The following is a 16,611-nucleotide window of genomic DNA, read 5'->3' on the forward strand; positions in this document are numbered from 1 at the left end:
CTCAGTGGGTTTCTGTGAACAAATACCGTAACATAAAATGAGTTGTAGACTGCGCCAAGTTACTCATCCCTCAACAGAATTGTACATTATTGATTTGAAACAGTGATGTCGCGATCTCTAGTGGAAATATTTCCATTTGTTCGTTAATTTTCTTAATTAATTATTGAAGGGTGTGCGGTTGGATTATTTTCATGGTGAATTTTGAATTTAAAATATTGACTGTATACTGAATTTTTAAAATAATATCAGTAATAGTCGTAAGAATCTTTAAGGTTCTATTTTGCTTTCATTTTGCGTATGGAACAGGGTACATTCCCGATACTACACAAGGGCAAATATGGACTCACATAAATCAAGTAGCGTATTTTAGATCATTCTGCTATCATAACTCTTTCTAGGACACTAATGTACTTTCTGTCGTGCAGAAGAAAGCCGTTTAAGGAATGTGTTGTCAGAACGTGAGTCCGATGTTCCTTCATGGTTCTAATACTTCCATGAAGAGATGCTTCTTTGAATACATTTGAGAGATTTTTTTTGAAAGCGTGTCTTGCGTCATGAATGATTCATAGCATGTCAGAAAAAGTATAAAAGGATCTTAAAGTATCTCGATAAATTTAAAAGGAGAGAAAGTAACCTAGTAGAGGCAGATATTTAAAGGTGCTCTTAATATGTATAACGTGTATTGTTGAGATATCATTAATTCGGAGGTCAGACCCCTTTCATGATATCTCCGTACTTTCCAGTAGTGTCCCTCTTGCTGGGTTCCTAAGAGTGATAAAAAGAGAGCATGATCCACTGAATGATAGGGCTCCGAAATACCTTTATCAGTGGGTATCCTGAACAAATATACTAACTTCAAATTATTTGTGGGCATCGCTTCAAATCCCCAGATTCTGGAGAATAGATCGGCCATCCTGCACTTCGGGAATACAAATATTTTTCTCCTAGAGCAAAGGACATTTTGACCCCTTGTAAAACGTATTAATACAAGTAAAAACAGAACTCTGTTTACACATTGAGTTAACTATTCCGATAGATTGCCATAAATCAGTTAGGCACATCTAGATATGAGCAATCGTGCTTACCAAAGTGTTTCCTGAAAAGTAAGTCTTCTGCAGTGCTATCGTCATGAGTTATAAGTCCTGATGCTACATCATCGATGATCTAACAGCGGTAGAACCATTTATAAACACACGTATTCCTGCTGACCTCAACGGCAAGCTATTCCCTGGGTACCATTTGGAGTACAAATTGGTATAACGTGTTCCGATAAGCCATTTCCGTAGGCTGATTTATCCTTTTATGCAATCACGGTTCATCCATGTCCATTTTATGCCTTATTTCCACTTTCCATTATCTTATTTGGAGGAACTCTACTTGCGTCTTCGTTCACTTATTATGATCCGCATAATTTATTTTATGGGTAGCACGATTAGTGACAGTCTTTTTAATAGTACTTGAAATTTAACCTTTTTTAAAAAACATAGGTTTTAAACATCATGTATTAACAAATTATCAAATTATAAAAAAAAATTCAATGTAAATCGTCCCCCCAGATAATGTAGAAAAAAGTCAGCAATTTCTTGAAGCAAAATAAGGAATATGTTGCCATGGATTTTTGTCAGAATCGCGCGAGTGTATTTTCAGATTTTGTTTAGTTTTCTGAAACCACTGTCAGATAATCAGTTATCATTTCATCCCAGTTAGCTAGCCCGTCGTTAATTACATAGCGAGTGAACGCTGAACAAGATTAATCTGTTATTTAGCCATTGCAGATGGCTAATTAGCAGATTAATCTTGTTTTCATGTTGTAATCACATTTTCATTTTGGGATGTCATTTATTTGAAAGTAGTGCAGTATTAGTGCAACTCTTTGTGAAGAGAAGTTTGTTTTCCTGTCAGCATCATTAACTAATTGTTCTGCTGGCCATAAAAAAACAAAGAAAAGAAAAACGAAAAAAAAAAACTATAAGAGAGGAGAGGATATTCCTTCTAACTTCATTTGTTATTTATTGTACTTTTTATATCCTAATAATATTAAAATCAATTAATTAATTAAAATATATATTTTAATTAATTAATATAACCACTGGCATCAAATGTAGTAATTTTTAATGCCGATTAAAAATAGGAACATTTGTTTTGGCCCTAACACAAATATGTACTTTAGTTGCGATGATAATTAGGTTTGGGTAGCTTGTTCTTTCTTTCTTTAGCTTCGATGTCAGCTGCTGCTTGAGAGTAATTTTTTTAAGTTTCGTACTGAGAAAGTTGTAATAAGTACTTGGACAATTTGGTCAGTTCCCTGAAAAATTCTTTTAAGCCTGTTTGAAGCATGCGGAAAATTGAGATCTCAGAGAACACATCACAGAAATAGCTTTCATTTAAATCGTGTGTCAATTTTGCAATACCTCTGAGGATAAAAACAGTTTTCTGACAAAATAAGTGAGCACCCCCTTTTTTCTGTACAAAATTTCATAACTGACAATCCATCAAAGTCAATTACTTCGTCAAAATACTTTTATAATTCAAAAGCTATCTGTTTAGCTCAATTTCGCTGGTTAAAAATGCAGGAAAAAGCCATTGACCTAAGTCATTACTTCGTTCTAGAATACAGAAATCAATATTCCCTGAAGACAGATCTCAAGATGAGAGAGAGAGAGAGAGAGAGAGAGAGAGAGAGAGAGAGAGAGAGAGAGATATTAAAGAAGTCTCAGAACAGCAGACTAGACGGCGCTACAAGACGCATTCTGATAAGTTCCCTCCTACTCCTCTTCCTTCTTCTCCTCTTCTCGTCAAAGTGACTGGACGCACATTTATAATGACTTCAGAAAACTATTTCAAGTATTAGAAAGAGATTTATTGGAAAACTAAAGAAGACCCATTTTGTATGTTCAGTAATTTTATCGAAAAACGGCTCCATTGGATTTATTTATTATGCATGTATACATTTCCTTGACCTCGCTGCTATAAATTTAACTTATTATCATCGAAAAATTTGCATAACAACGTTCACAGTTCATGAAATATCTATATTTTTCCGTAGAATTTGGCGAGTTTATTTCATTTTTGTCTATGAACTACTTAGCAGTACCATTATGGTACTGCTATGTGGTACATAGATGAAAATAAAATAAACTAAGAACTATGTTACATAGCAGATGTACTGTATGGACCGTTTTTCTATGGACCAATTGTTTTGTGGTCTTCCTTAGCAATCCTTTCTCTAGAACGGATTGCTGAGGAAGACTGTCTCAAACAACATTGCAACTAACTGATGTCTTTAATGCAGAAACAACTCAATACTGCATCATTCACAGAATATTTCCTAGAATGAAATATAAGAGTACATTTGGAGCCCACTCTGCATGCAGTCTATCTCATAAGGAATCTGGAATAAAAAAAAAAAGACTGCAATGATGTCAAGAACTAAAACGGGATTAAGGTCACACTGTCTGCTGAATTTTATCTTATGCTCCACTATCCTCCAAAAAATTATCTGGACACTCCTGTTTTCATAGGCATTGGACTTTTCGGATAAACAATTAACTCAGAAAGATAGAAGGCAATGAGCCACACAAGTTAGTTGCTGTCGTCAGAGCAGGACTAAGCGATTTGGAGAGGGATGTTATTGCCCGATGTCACATTGCTGGGTTGTCGATTCGTGCAATTGCTGACAGGCTTCATCATCCAAAGTCGACCGTCTGTGATGTTATCATCACATGGAAGAGTGCGGTACCACCATCGTCCAGCAACACACAAGAAGAACACGAAGGATCACTCCACTTGACGAGATTATTATATTACTCGGAAGGGTAGTACTACTACCTCGCCAGACATCCTTGCAAAAATGTCAACGAGAAATTTAAGGTGTCAACGGGAAGCTGAGGCCTGTATGAACACTACGTATGGTACTCTACGGCTTCAGTTTCCATGGAAGAGCAGCGGCGCATACGCAAAACATCGTCGACCACAATTAGTCGTCTGGTCTTCCCCTTTGCAACATACGCCATACCTTGTCCACAGATCAACGGAATTGTTCTGTGGAGTAAAGAATCTCGTTACATCCTATATTCTGGTCAGATGGGCGGGTGTGGGTGTGGAAGATTCCTGGAGAACGTCTGCTGCTGGAATGTACAGTGCCAAAAATGAAGTTCGCAGTAGGTGCTTTTTAGAGGGGTTGTGGTGTGAGGTAGTATGAGAAAGCCCCGGTGGTTACGCGGAACCATGAACGTCTATGCTAAGCATTTTGGACAGTTTTATATCCCTACTACCTGAGAGGTTTTTGGTACTTACCCACGTTTCAACGGGATAATGCTCCATGCATATCGGCAGTGCTGTTCCAGAATTATTCATGGTTAGAACTCTATGGAACACCTGTGATGAATTGAAACGTTCCAAAGAATGAAAGGCAGACAAACACGTCCCACATCGCTAGCTGAACTGGTCACTGTTTTGCAGGAAGAATGGAGAACTATACTGTATGCCCGCTCGTTGGGGGAAAGCCTTCCTAGGAGGGTGGAGTGTCATAAGAACACCGACACACCGCTGGAGTGACTGGCAGTGACGTCAATGCGAAACTAACGTGTTTTTAGATACTTTTTGGAGGGTAATGAATTCCGAACTAATTGCACAGTTCATGCATGGCAGAAACTACATAAAGCAATCACTTAACACCCAAATTTTTTCAATACTTAAATATCCAGAAAGTATGGGCTTATTTAAAGAGAAGAAACCTAAACATCTAAAAACCTGCACGAGTGAAATGGATAAAATTTAGAAGAGCAGTAAAGAACGTGAAAGAAATCAAGAATGTAAACTGGTTTTGGAGAAACCGTAACTGCCCACTGCAAAGTTCTCTTATGTATCAGATTAAGACGAAAAGGAAAGATAAGAAAAGGAAAGGACGGATTAAGACTTGGAACTTGTATGGCGAGAGGAATTTAAGGAGATAATAAATGGAGGAAGGAGACAGCGAGTGGAATGTAAAACTACGGATAAGGCGTGGACAGACAGGGAAAGCGCACTGCTAAAAACAGTTGGGAGGTACCATAATACCTTTGTATCCCTTCCACTTCTTCTTCTGTGATTAGGAGATGTTAAAAGTAAATATTATAAAATTTATATAATGCATAGTACATATTGATCATCGTTGACCCTGACTATGAATCGTTGACCATTACTATGAATTGTAGAAATTTTAAATTTCTTAATTTCTATTATATTTTAAATAATTCTAAATTACAATATTTATTATACAGTATAACCTCAAAATTGATTTTTCCATAGTGCATATTCGTCATTACAGAAACAGGAAATCCACTTATCGTTGTTTTATTCATTTCAGTTTGGGTGGGTGGTAGATCCCGGAAGAAGTCACCTAAATTGTAGTAATATGTATATTGCCCTACCATTAATATCCGGACACCTGCCTTTAGACAAAAAGAGATCTTTTAATATTTTGTGCTGAAACCTTTTGCTTTTGCTTTTATGACGGCCTTCATAAAAGCAAACTCTCAACGCAGCATACTCTCAACCAGCTTTATATAAATGTCAGGTGATACGTTCCTCCACTCGGCCTTTAGCGTAGCCACCAGTTCGGCCTTATTCTTTGGGTGATCTCGAATTGCACGTACCCGACAATCCAATACATCCCAAAGATGCTCGATAGAGTTCAGATCAGTATTCTGGGCTGGCCAATCTAACTTTTCCACACCAATGTCCTCAAACCATTCTGTTACGACCCGAGCAGTATGATATGGCATGTTGTCTTGCTGATACAGGTATGGGCCTTCCCCGAAGTATTGCCATAATGTTGGAAGTGCATAATTGTCTAGGCTGTCCTGGTATTGAACAGCATTCATGGTTTTGTCGATAACGAATAATGGGCCCAAGCCAAACAATGAAAAGCAGCCCAATACCATGACACTGCCTTCACCAAACTTAATTATTGGAAGGATACAATCAGGAAGGAACTGTTCCCCTGGCATTCGACACACCCAGGAACGGCAATCAGACTGGTAGAGTACGAGCCTCGACTCGTCTGTCCATAGGACTGTTTTCCACTGCTCTACAGTCCAGGATTCGGGCTCCTTACACCACATTAATCGGCGTATAGCATTTGTTGAAGTGATCAATGGTTTGTGAACGGCTGCGCGGCCATTATAACCCATATCATGGAGTGTCCTTCGTATTGTACTAGTGCTGACATTAGTCCCAATACTCTCACAGAGGGTTTGTGTGACTTGAGACAATGGCAAAATTACGATTTGCGGGCACAGTTCTTCGCAGAATTCTCTTGTCCCGTTCTATTAGTTTTAGGGGTTTACCAGGCTGTTTACTGGTAGATTTAGCTCATTCTTCTTACATTTGCATATGACATATCACTAACCGTTGACCTAGGGATCTCCAGAGTGACTGCGATGTCTCGTACAGAACGCTTGCTTATGTAGCATCCTACTTTCATTCCACTTTGGAAGTCTGCTAATTCTGTTGAACCTGTCATCTTGCACGCCCACTTTTGCAATTGTCTGTTCGAAGCCCAGCGTGCATATTTATAGCAGGTTCTGTGATGTGTTGCATGCATAGGACAAGATTCCCCATCCATGGAAGAGTGTCCGGATATTAATGTCCTTCGTATTCGTACTGTTAACCAGGATCAGCAGATTCTGATTGTGATTCTGATTTTCTTAAGGAATTGTACAGTTGTAGAGAAGGAATTGTGTATTTACTTAAACTGGAAAACGCATATAGTATATATGAATTAAAAATTGTTCCTTTCAGTTAAAATTTCTACAGAGTGCAGTGCAGCATCTAATTAAAACATTTCGCAAAGTTATATTTCAGAATTGCGGTAGAGATATTTAACATTATTTATTATGAAAGGGCTGCCATGTGGAATGCTGATGACGCACAATCTTTACACTCTGTAACCACAGGAATACTTAATATTAATAATGAATCCTTTGGAATTTCCAAAAAGGACAGCAGGGCGACGTGTCCACTGCACTGACACGGAGGTAAGGAAAAGAAAAGGATATTCTTAGAATACCAAAGGAGAAGGTAAAAAAGAGAGGAAGAAAATACGTTTTTAAGTTCTCGAATACAGGGTGTTTTAATCTGTATCATTCCAAGTACTGTGTAGATCGAAGGTTGAGAAGATATGAGAGAGAGAGAGAGAGAGAGAGAGAGAGAGAGAGAGAGAGAGAGAGAGAGAGAGAGAGAGAGATGAAATTACTACAGATGCCAATTCGAAATGTCCATTGGAAATATCTAAAGAGGCATGCGGCAGAAACTGATCGTCTTTATGAAGGAGAGTGTAAGTTCTTAAGTGGTAGACCATTAATCAGCACGACTGCCTCTTTTGGACAGAGGCCAGGAGTTTTTGACAAATTTTGGAGTTTCACACCAGATGTGTGAACAATATTCTATTATTCCATGATAGGATGGATTTCAGATTTGTACAGGGATGGGAGACAGAAAATAGTCATAAGTGGGCATTCCGCAGAATGGATCAGTGTAGCAAGCTGGGACCCTCAGGAACGAGTATTGGTGCCGCTTCTGTTTTATGTCTTGATGAGGGGGTGCAAGGGAAGTTGTCAAAGCTGGCTCATGAATTAAGGTGGGAAGGGTGGTTAACCACCAGAACCAGGCCATTCTGCTTCAGAATGACTTATTTCAGTTGCAAAAATGGTCTGAAAATTGACAACTGAATTTTGTTTCTGCATGTAACGGTTTTCAACTGGGGAACAAAAATCTACAAGTTACTTACATACTAGAGAAAATGGAATTAGAAATGGTTCAGGACGAAAAAGACTTATATGGTACATGTGTCCTGTCTGTGACATAAGAGTATAGAACCTTCACAGGTAGGGAAAAGGATGTCACCCCTTCGTATTAGACGATGGTAAGATCACATTTACAATATTGTCTTTTTACAATTAGGTTTGGAGGCCTAATTGAAGTAAGACACAGAGCTTCTAGAAAAGGCCACCAGAATGGTGAAGAGTGCTAATCGATGTCCATATGAAGAACAACTTAGAAAGTGTGGTCTGCGAAGATTGCTATCCTAGGCATCTTGGTGGGAGGGAGAACCTGATAGAGGTGTATAATGTTCTGAAAGGAATCAGTAAAATGAACGAGGGAGATATATTTTCACTGGTTGAAGAGAAAAGAATCAGGAGGCGCAAATATAAAAATTTTGTGAGTAACAGAAGGCTGGGTCTCATGAAGTTTATCTTCAAGCAACCTCTTGCAGATCAATTAAAAGAATTTGCTGTCATGCAGTAGAGGTGAAGGGTTTGGTAAAGTTCAAACGGAACTGAACAGCCACTTTTTCCAGACGGAGAAGGTATGAAAGATAGGGGAAATTTTACCTTTTTTCTTGAGGGATGCGGAAAAGTCCATTTTCTTGTAAAATTTACTATCGCAATACTGATACCATTTTAGTATTAATTCGATTTCCTTCCAAAGAAAAAGTATTAACATTAGTATTAGTATTTGGAATGGCTGAATATCCGAAACTGTAGACAGATTTATGTGGGCGGAAGGGGAAAAAACTGCGGTCTGGAATAATAATTAATTCTAAAAATTTTCAGAGTAACTAATAGAACATATGGTGAATATTTGTTATGAATCTACTTACTTTGCTTTATCAATTAATACCCAAACAGAAGCATACCTCCATTTATAAAAGCAGCGTTTGAAAAGTTCCTGACCTGAGTAAGAAGGTTAGAGGTACAGTGTTAAAATTCCTTTACTTAATGCATAACATTTCAATTATAACCCACCAAGTTTCATGCAGTTTCAATAATCTTTTTCTTTTTTTTTTTAATTACAGGTCCTGAAGTCAACAAAGTTGTGTGAATGAGGAATTATGGAAAAAATCAGTCACCGTGCAGTCATCCAATTTTTGGGAAAAAAGGGAGTAACGCCAAAGGCAATTTATGAGGATATGGTTACAACACTGGGGGTTGATGCCCCATCTTGTTTCATGGTTCAGAAATGGACAGCAGAATTTAGATGAGGAGGGAGGGAGGGAGAGCGTGGATAAAATGCCGCAATGTTCATCACTCCAGAAGACGTCGACAGTGTGCGTGATCTGGAAATACATGTACAGTGGAAACAGCTCTTCTTCCCCCTTCAAAGAATGCCAAGTCGATTCCTTCTGCTGGCATGGTGATCAATTTTTGGGATACATATGGAGGTGTTATTAGTGGATTACCTCCAGAAATGCTATACAGTCACAGGGACATATTATGCACACCTTGTGAGGTGTTTGATGAAAACATCAAAGATAAACGCCGAGGAAAATTCAGCAGAAGAGTCTTATTCCGTAAGGACAACGTGCCTGTTTACAAGTCTATCATTCTGATGGCTGCATTGCGTGAGTGCGGTCTTGAAATCTTGGATCATCCCCTATAGTCACCAGAACTAGCACCATTGGATATTCATCTATTTCCTAATTTGAAAACATATCTGGCTAGCGTCCAATTAACCACCGATAGTGACGATATTGTGGACTAGATGCATTCCTGGAGGCCCAAGAGAATATTTCTTTCGCAGCTGGAATCAGCGCATTACATCATTGGTGGAAAAAGTGTATTGACTCCAAAGGAGACTATATGTTTAAAAGTAATATGTTACCAGACTCCTCAAATAAACCTTTTATACTCAGGCCACGAACTTTTCTAGCGCCCCTTATATAGAGATAACTAAATTTTATGAAAAAAATTGTCGAATTTCTTTCGGTTGATTTTGATGATATTTGGGATGGTTCGAGAAATCTGAAGAACCCCAGTATAAGTTAACGTTGAAGTTTAACATTAACAAATGCGAGGTACTGCATATGGGTAGTAGTAATCCTACATTAACGTACCAACTGTGTGGTACTACACTCAAAGTAGTGGAAAACAAAAAAGGCCTGGGAATAATTGTGCAGTCAGATATGGAGTTCTCTGAGAAGTGCAGACATGGGGTTTAGACAGCCCATGGGGTTTTGTGAATGATATACGGGAAATTTTCTAGCAGGGATAAGGAGGTAATTATCGCATTGTTATTGCGTTCTGCAAATTTCAGCCTCAGGAAGACTAGGCACCTACGAGCAGATCTTATTTGATTGCTTAAGGCCTTGAAAGGATTGCATAATTTCAATTCCAATGACATTCCTCCTCTTGCTCAGACTACACACACGAGGGGCTATAACCTGAAATTGAGCAAGGACAGCTGTATGATAGATGTGCGAATTTGTCTTCAGCCACAGGGTGGTTGATTGTTGTAACAAACTTCGTTTGGTGTTGTGGAAGTGATTGGTTTGAATAAATTTAAGGAAGAACTAGACAAATTCTTGGAGGGGATGGACGGTGAAGTGTAGTATTTATTTATTTTTATTTTTTGGCTGATGCTATATAAGTTTGTTTCCTTGCATCATGTGCTACTGCTACTACTACTACCACTAATAATATTAATAATAAAAATAAAAATTCATGAATTTTTCGCCCACTAGTCGAGTTTACTACTTTCGGAAATAGAGATGGACGGACGGACATGGTTAAAACAAGAAGAAATTCTTGTTTTAATCATCGTAAAAGATGACAGAATCATCGTAGAAGGGAAAATGTCTTGGAAGAAGGGAAAATGGATATTATTGAAGAAGACAAAAAAAAAATTCGGCTTGAATGGGTAGAGAAAGACAAGAGAAAAATTCGGCTTGGAAAGGGTAAAGAACAGTACAAAAAAAATTCATATAAAGCCATCCGAGAACAGCTTCTTCTACCCATGTGTATTTTTGTTCATAAATAAAGTGCGCTCTCTGGTCGATTTGTCTGTTTTTACGCAATTCGAACCGGGACCTTTTCCACCCAGTGTGGGGGAAAGACGGTGATTATAACCACTGCGCCACCGCGAAGACTAGGAACGGTACAGGAGAAACAATGGAGGAAGTTAAGGTTAAATTTGGAAGGGCAAGGGGACGAGGGACGATTACTGCGGAGAAGGTTCATAAAGAATGGTCGGAATCGTTTTGAATTAAATCCTTGCACTTTGGTTCAGAAAATTTAGATGGTGCCATAATCAGATTTACACGAACAATATGCATGCATTTTTTATCTTGTGGATCTTCTCTGCTTAGTAATAGCTTCTCAGGTGCCTCATTCCGGTTGCTAAGATTCTTTGTTCTGCACGCATTCGATGAGTTAACGCTGGGCACATCAAAAGGTAGATTCAATTATCACTTACACTTCTTCAAACACAACAAAAACACAACAGAATTAACTTCCTCCCAAGACGCTTATTACGACAGCACTCTACAAGACATTAAGGGCAATTTAAAGAGTTCTTTATCATTAGAAGTAATTAGTTACGCTTATTAACGGATAAAATAATTAATTAGGAAATTCTTTGAGAATGAACCTCGCGACGAACATTTTTAAAGTACGTTAATCGGATAAATGGTCCGAAAACGTGAAAGCGAGGCAGTTCTTTAGTTCCTTTCCTCTCTAGTTATTTTAGGTTCTCCCTAACTACAAGTCGCACAAAGACTCTTCAGCACTTCCAGATTGAGTCATTGCCAACGTGCATGCTAACAGCCAAACGAAACTAAATAAATGCATTAAAATGCTAATCATCAGCAGTTATTGCTTACATTAATACACATACACTAATTATAAAAATTAAGACAATGCATATTTTTCAACAATGTTTTAATTGTAATTGTAAATCAGATATCAAATGGTATAATATATTGCTGTAGGGTACGTTATTTTACACGAAAATTACAATATTTAACAGAAATTAATTTCAGAGGATATTCAGATGGCTACCACTTCAGTAAGTCAGTCCCATGATTTCACTTGTGCATGGTAAACAATCAACATTTCCAAATTTACAAGATTTTCTATGATACAGAGCTGTACGAGAATTTCGACCAGGAAATTTGTGGATTGATGTGGTAAAATGGATGCATGTGTCCAGAAAGATGGTATCAGCATTTTGGAAGCAGTTTCAAGAAACGGGAATCATTACTAAGAGAACAGGACAAGGCTGTCTATGAGTTATCTCAACCAAGATCGGAATCGATCTTTGATGACACGGTAAAATAGGTGAAGTGACTTCAAGCGCCTCATGAGCTTTCAGCGACCTTGGAAAACTAGATTTTAATAAAAAAACGAGTATCTCAATAACATTCCTCAAATATACCTCATCCCTCTCGATTGTAAAGAAAATGAACTACTTACGTTGGGCAACCAAACAGCACCGCTTGCACGTGCAAAAAACTATAACAGCCTTAAGATATTTAAGAACCACAGTGTATTCGACCATATTGTATGGCGCCGAATTGTGGGCGTCAGCCACCCCTACCCACATTAGCAGAATATATGCGAGTGAATTCTGGCTGCTGAAGTGGGCAAACCATAAACACCATTTACCCAACAGTTAAGGACCACGCAGCTTGCTGAACAGCTTAAACTACAGCATTTACCAGACATCATTGCCTGGAAACGATTAATAACTACAATCAAGATGATGACTGGTGTGATATCATCACCATGCTTCTGGCAGCTGTGTGAGTGGCACATTCTGCCTTAAGAGGCACGAAATCCCTGAGAATGAAGGTCAACAGACGGAAGATGGCCGATAGGTTTATACTAGTCAGGGCATTGGAGTCAAGTTCAGTGTTTAACACATATTGGAGTGGACCTACAAAGGCTCATAGAAGATCCGAACTATAGGAAATAAACCGCGGTGTGGTTCGCTGAGGTTACTGTTGCCTAGCAGTTGTGTGCATTTCTGTCAAGAACTGTGTGCACGCAGTTGTGTGTACTTATGTGAAAGTGTATATCTCGCACAAGTTGTTTCAGTGGATGTGATGTTAAGACGAACTTTTGTAATACAACTGATATGACTAGACAGAAATGTAGTGATGAGCCATTCATTTTATATTGTAGCTTTTCTTGTATATTTTATTTATTTGTGTATATTTTAGCAATTCTTTTATTTTTAATTTTAAGGTAATCACCTGGCATTTTCTGCCGCAAAGGGAATTTGTCACTTACCAATGTACACCTATATTTCAATTTGGTAGGACAAATAAAGATTTATTTATTTATCCAAAAAAAAAAATAAATAAATAAAATAAAATAAAAATACTGCTATAGTGCTGGTGGTTATGAAGATATTGGGTGGCACTATACCCATCAGTGGTAGTGTGACTTTTTGGGATTTGTTGTTCCTAATTTTCCGTTTATTGATAAAAATGTCTCTCCCCATTGAACTAGTCTGGTGCTAGAACATCTGGAACCGAAGATATTAAATAAGTGGCCATCGAGTTGATGACTCAACGAATACTCATAGAGTACTCTGGGAAGTACAATTAGATGCAATCAACCATTGAAATTTGCCCATGGTCGAATGAGATTTCTTGCCTCCATCTTTGATAAGCATGATCTAGCAATGCCAAACTTCCATAACCAGTCAACAGGCTCATGCTCCAAATTGGCTTCTTCTTCTGAACATATTTGTTTGAATATGCAGGTTTTTAGTTCGTGATGTTATAATCATAATTTTGTTATTAGTGGTCCGTTTGTGCTTGGTAATGTTAAGCTGTGTCGTACCTCCTAGAATAAAAACCCTGTTCTAATTTTTATGGCCTTGCCTTAATTTTGTCCATTAGTGTATATTGAGATCAGGCTGCTTTTAAAATTGAGGTGCTGTTTGTTTGTAATGCAACACCATGCCAACTCAATGTGAAGGGATTGTAAATATAAATCCTTTATAAATCCCTTCCCTCAAAGGGAAGGGATTTATAAAGGTAAAAGATTAGCCTATACGTTGCTATCATAAATATCTTTTTATAGACAAGAATTTTCTTTAAAACTCTGTTAATTATTTATGGCTAAATTTTCTTTTCTTCTCTCTCTTATCCGTTCACTTTATAATCTTTTTTTTTTTAAAGACTTTATTCCATTTGCATCGTTTACTATATTTCTTTTCTCTCTCTCTCTCTCTCTCTCTCTCTCTCTCTCTCTCTCTCTCTCTCTCTCTCTCTCTCTCTATTTTCTTTTCTGTTATTTCCCTTTTGACTTATTGATCTCTGCCAACTTCGTCCAACACTAACCTGATTGCACTCTCACTCTTAAGTGAGTTCAATGCGTTATGAAATGTTCTTTCTTTCTCTTTACTCTGGCCATATTTTCTCTGGTTACTGTTCTGCGTTACCTCTTTACAAACACGTCAACACTCCGAGCCATGTGCGAACTACATACTGTAGAGAAACAGTTTCCCATAAGTTTTCTCCAGTTAGTGGTGGCGTGACTTGTATACCAAGCCTGCAGCAACTTTCTTACAGATAAGGAGTTCGCCTTCCATTTAGAAAGGCAAACTCCTTACTTGCAGTATTTCGTTCACCTTTCTGTTATGCAGTACTTGCTGTGTGGACACTAAAAAGGCCAGTTGAAGGTTTGTATTAGAAGCGAAGAACTTTAGGAGCCATCATTCACTATGAAAATCTTCCTACCCAAGGAAAGGGTTATCTAATCATACTCTATTTCACACGATCTCATGTAGCGTAGTCTAATATCTTTCCTTTCTGCACTGAATTTAGTCGAGCGATCTTATGAAAAAGGGAAAGTTTTCTACGTGAGCGTATTTTTTACTTAAAATTGTCCCAAGTAGTTCTTTTAATTCCCTGTACTTTGTACTACTGGTAGCGTAGTGATTACAATCACCATCCACCTCACACGAGTGGAAAACGCCCAAGTTTGAATCCCGTCAATGATGCAAGATTCTTTTTTGGGATTTTTTTCCCACTCCGTGGCTGAATTAATGGTCTCAGGCGAAGATAGCCAGGTTCCACCACCAAGAAACTCGGGTTTTTCGTCAATCGAATCCGACCAGAGAATACACCAAATTTACAGATACAATACACAAAGGTAGAGGGGCAATTCTCGGGTGGCCCTATTATGACAGTCTACTGCACTATCCTACAAAAATATTAGAACATGTAGATAATAACCAGTTGGTTCTCCCTAAGCTGATTTTCCTATTTGTTGGATAAAAAATCAGCAGAACTTTTTAAACAGGCATTATAAATTGACATTATCATTACTTTTGGATTTCTCCTCGTATGCCAGTGTCTTAATTTTTTTTTTAAATTGCCATGTCCTAGTTAATAAAAATATATATATATATATATATATTAGGTTATTGGGATGTCTAGTTTTCTAATATTTTGGTAGGGCAATATACCTGTCATTGTCTTAAACGTCCATCACAGCATAATGAGGTTTGGTCAGAAATAATGACTAGGTTTTAAAGATACCATCTAAGTGTAATTAGCACCTCTACCTTTATCCAAACATGTTTGTGTTTGTGTGTAGCGTTTTCTTATTATTTAAACGCTATGAACTATTAATTCCTAACTTTACTCAAACTCAGCCATGCATGGCGTTAGTTTCGAAAGGTTTGCACGCTAATCGTTTGCAGACACCTTGGATTTCCACAAGCTGGCGAAAGTCCCAATCGTAACGTAGTAACTCAGTTGTACTATATTAATGAATCAATGTCTAGTTTGACCCAGATATGAGCTTGTCAAACTGTGGTGAATAAGCGATAACGCTTGCGTGACTGTAAAGTTTACTTATTATATTGGTATTAGCGAATCATGTGACTTTTATAGACGATCCTATAGAGGTGCTCCAAGGGAGAGAAAAAAAATCACAGGACAGTTTTGGATTGCCAACATGCAATTTGATTTATAAAAAGGCGAGTGATTATCTGGATTTCCGGGTATTGACACCATTAAGTGCTGATCAATGAGATTATCAGATCTTTTCTGTATGATGGCCCTTTAGAGTATTGCTAAAAATGGTACCTGCACGCCCATTAAATCAAAAATAACCTTTAGAGAGATGAGGAATGAAGTAATAAATTTTAATCAACCATACAATTGATTTAGATAGTGCTAAGATGGATTAAACGCAGTCATGGGATTTATGATGCCATCTACAAAATAATTAATGCAGTCTAAGGACTCTGATTAGCTTGATAAAAGTGTGGTTTCATATAAAGTAGAAGATCACGGAAATATTATTTTTTTCCCCATGAAAATGAGAATTTGACGTTTCCATAAAGCCATATAAAGTAGAAGATCACGGAAATATTATTTTTTTCCCCATGAAAATGAGAATTTGACGTTTCCATAAAGCCATAGTTTTTAAAATGTTTAATCTGGGATATCGCTGGTTATACAATCGGAAGAAATTATTATAATCTATGTTACGAATGACCACAGTAGGATCACCCTGCTTCCCAATTCAAATCAATATATGCTAAGATTTAGAGGACGCGGATAAAGCCACGTGACGAGTGTGATAGAGTAGGATTAGGTCTTCATGGTTCATGTGATTTAGGCAAGATCACTGACCATGAATAACACGAGAAGTCAATTATCTGGAGTAATGAGTCACGTTTGGCAAGTCGGAAAGATCGTTTGCAAGGTGGTCAACTATGTAGTTTTTATACACTAACTGAAGGGTTCTTTACTTCTCCCCAACTTTCCATGAGCTTTATCACGCTGTTCTTCAAAGGAGTGACACTTGGAAGAATATTCATTAA

The sequence above is a fragment of the Mastigoproctus giganteus genome, chromosome 9, assembly GCF_048544385.1.
Source record: "Mastigoproctus giganteus isolate SK-2022 chromosome 9, ASM4854438v1, whole genome shotgun sequence".
Classification (NCBI taxonomy): Eukaryota; Metazoa; Arthropoda; class Arachnida; order Uropygi; family Thelyphonidae; genus Mastigoproctus; species Mastigoproctus giganteus.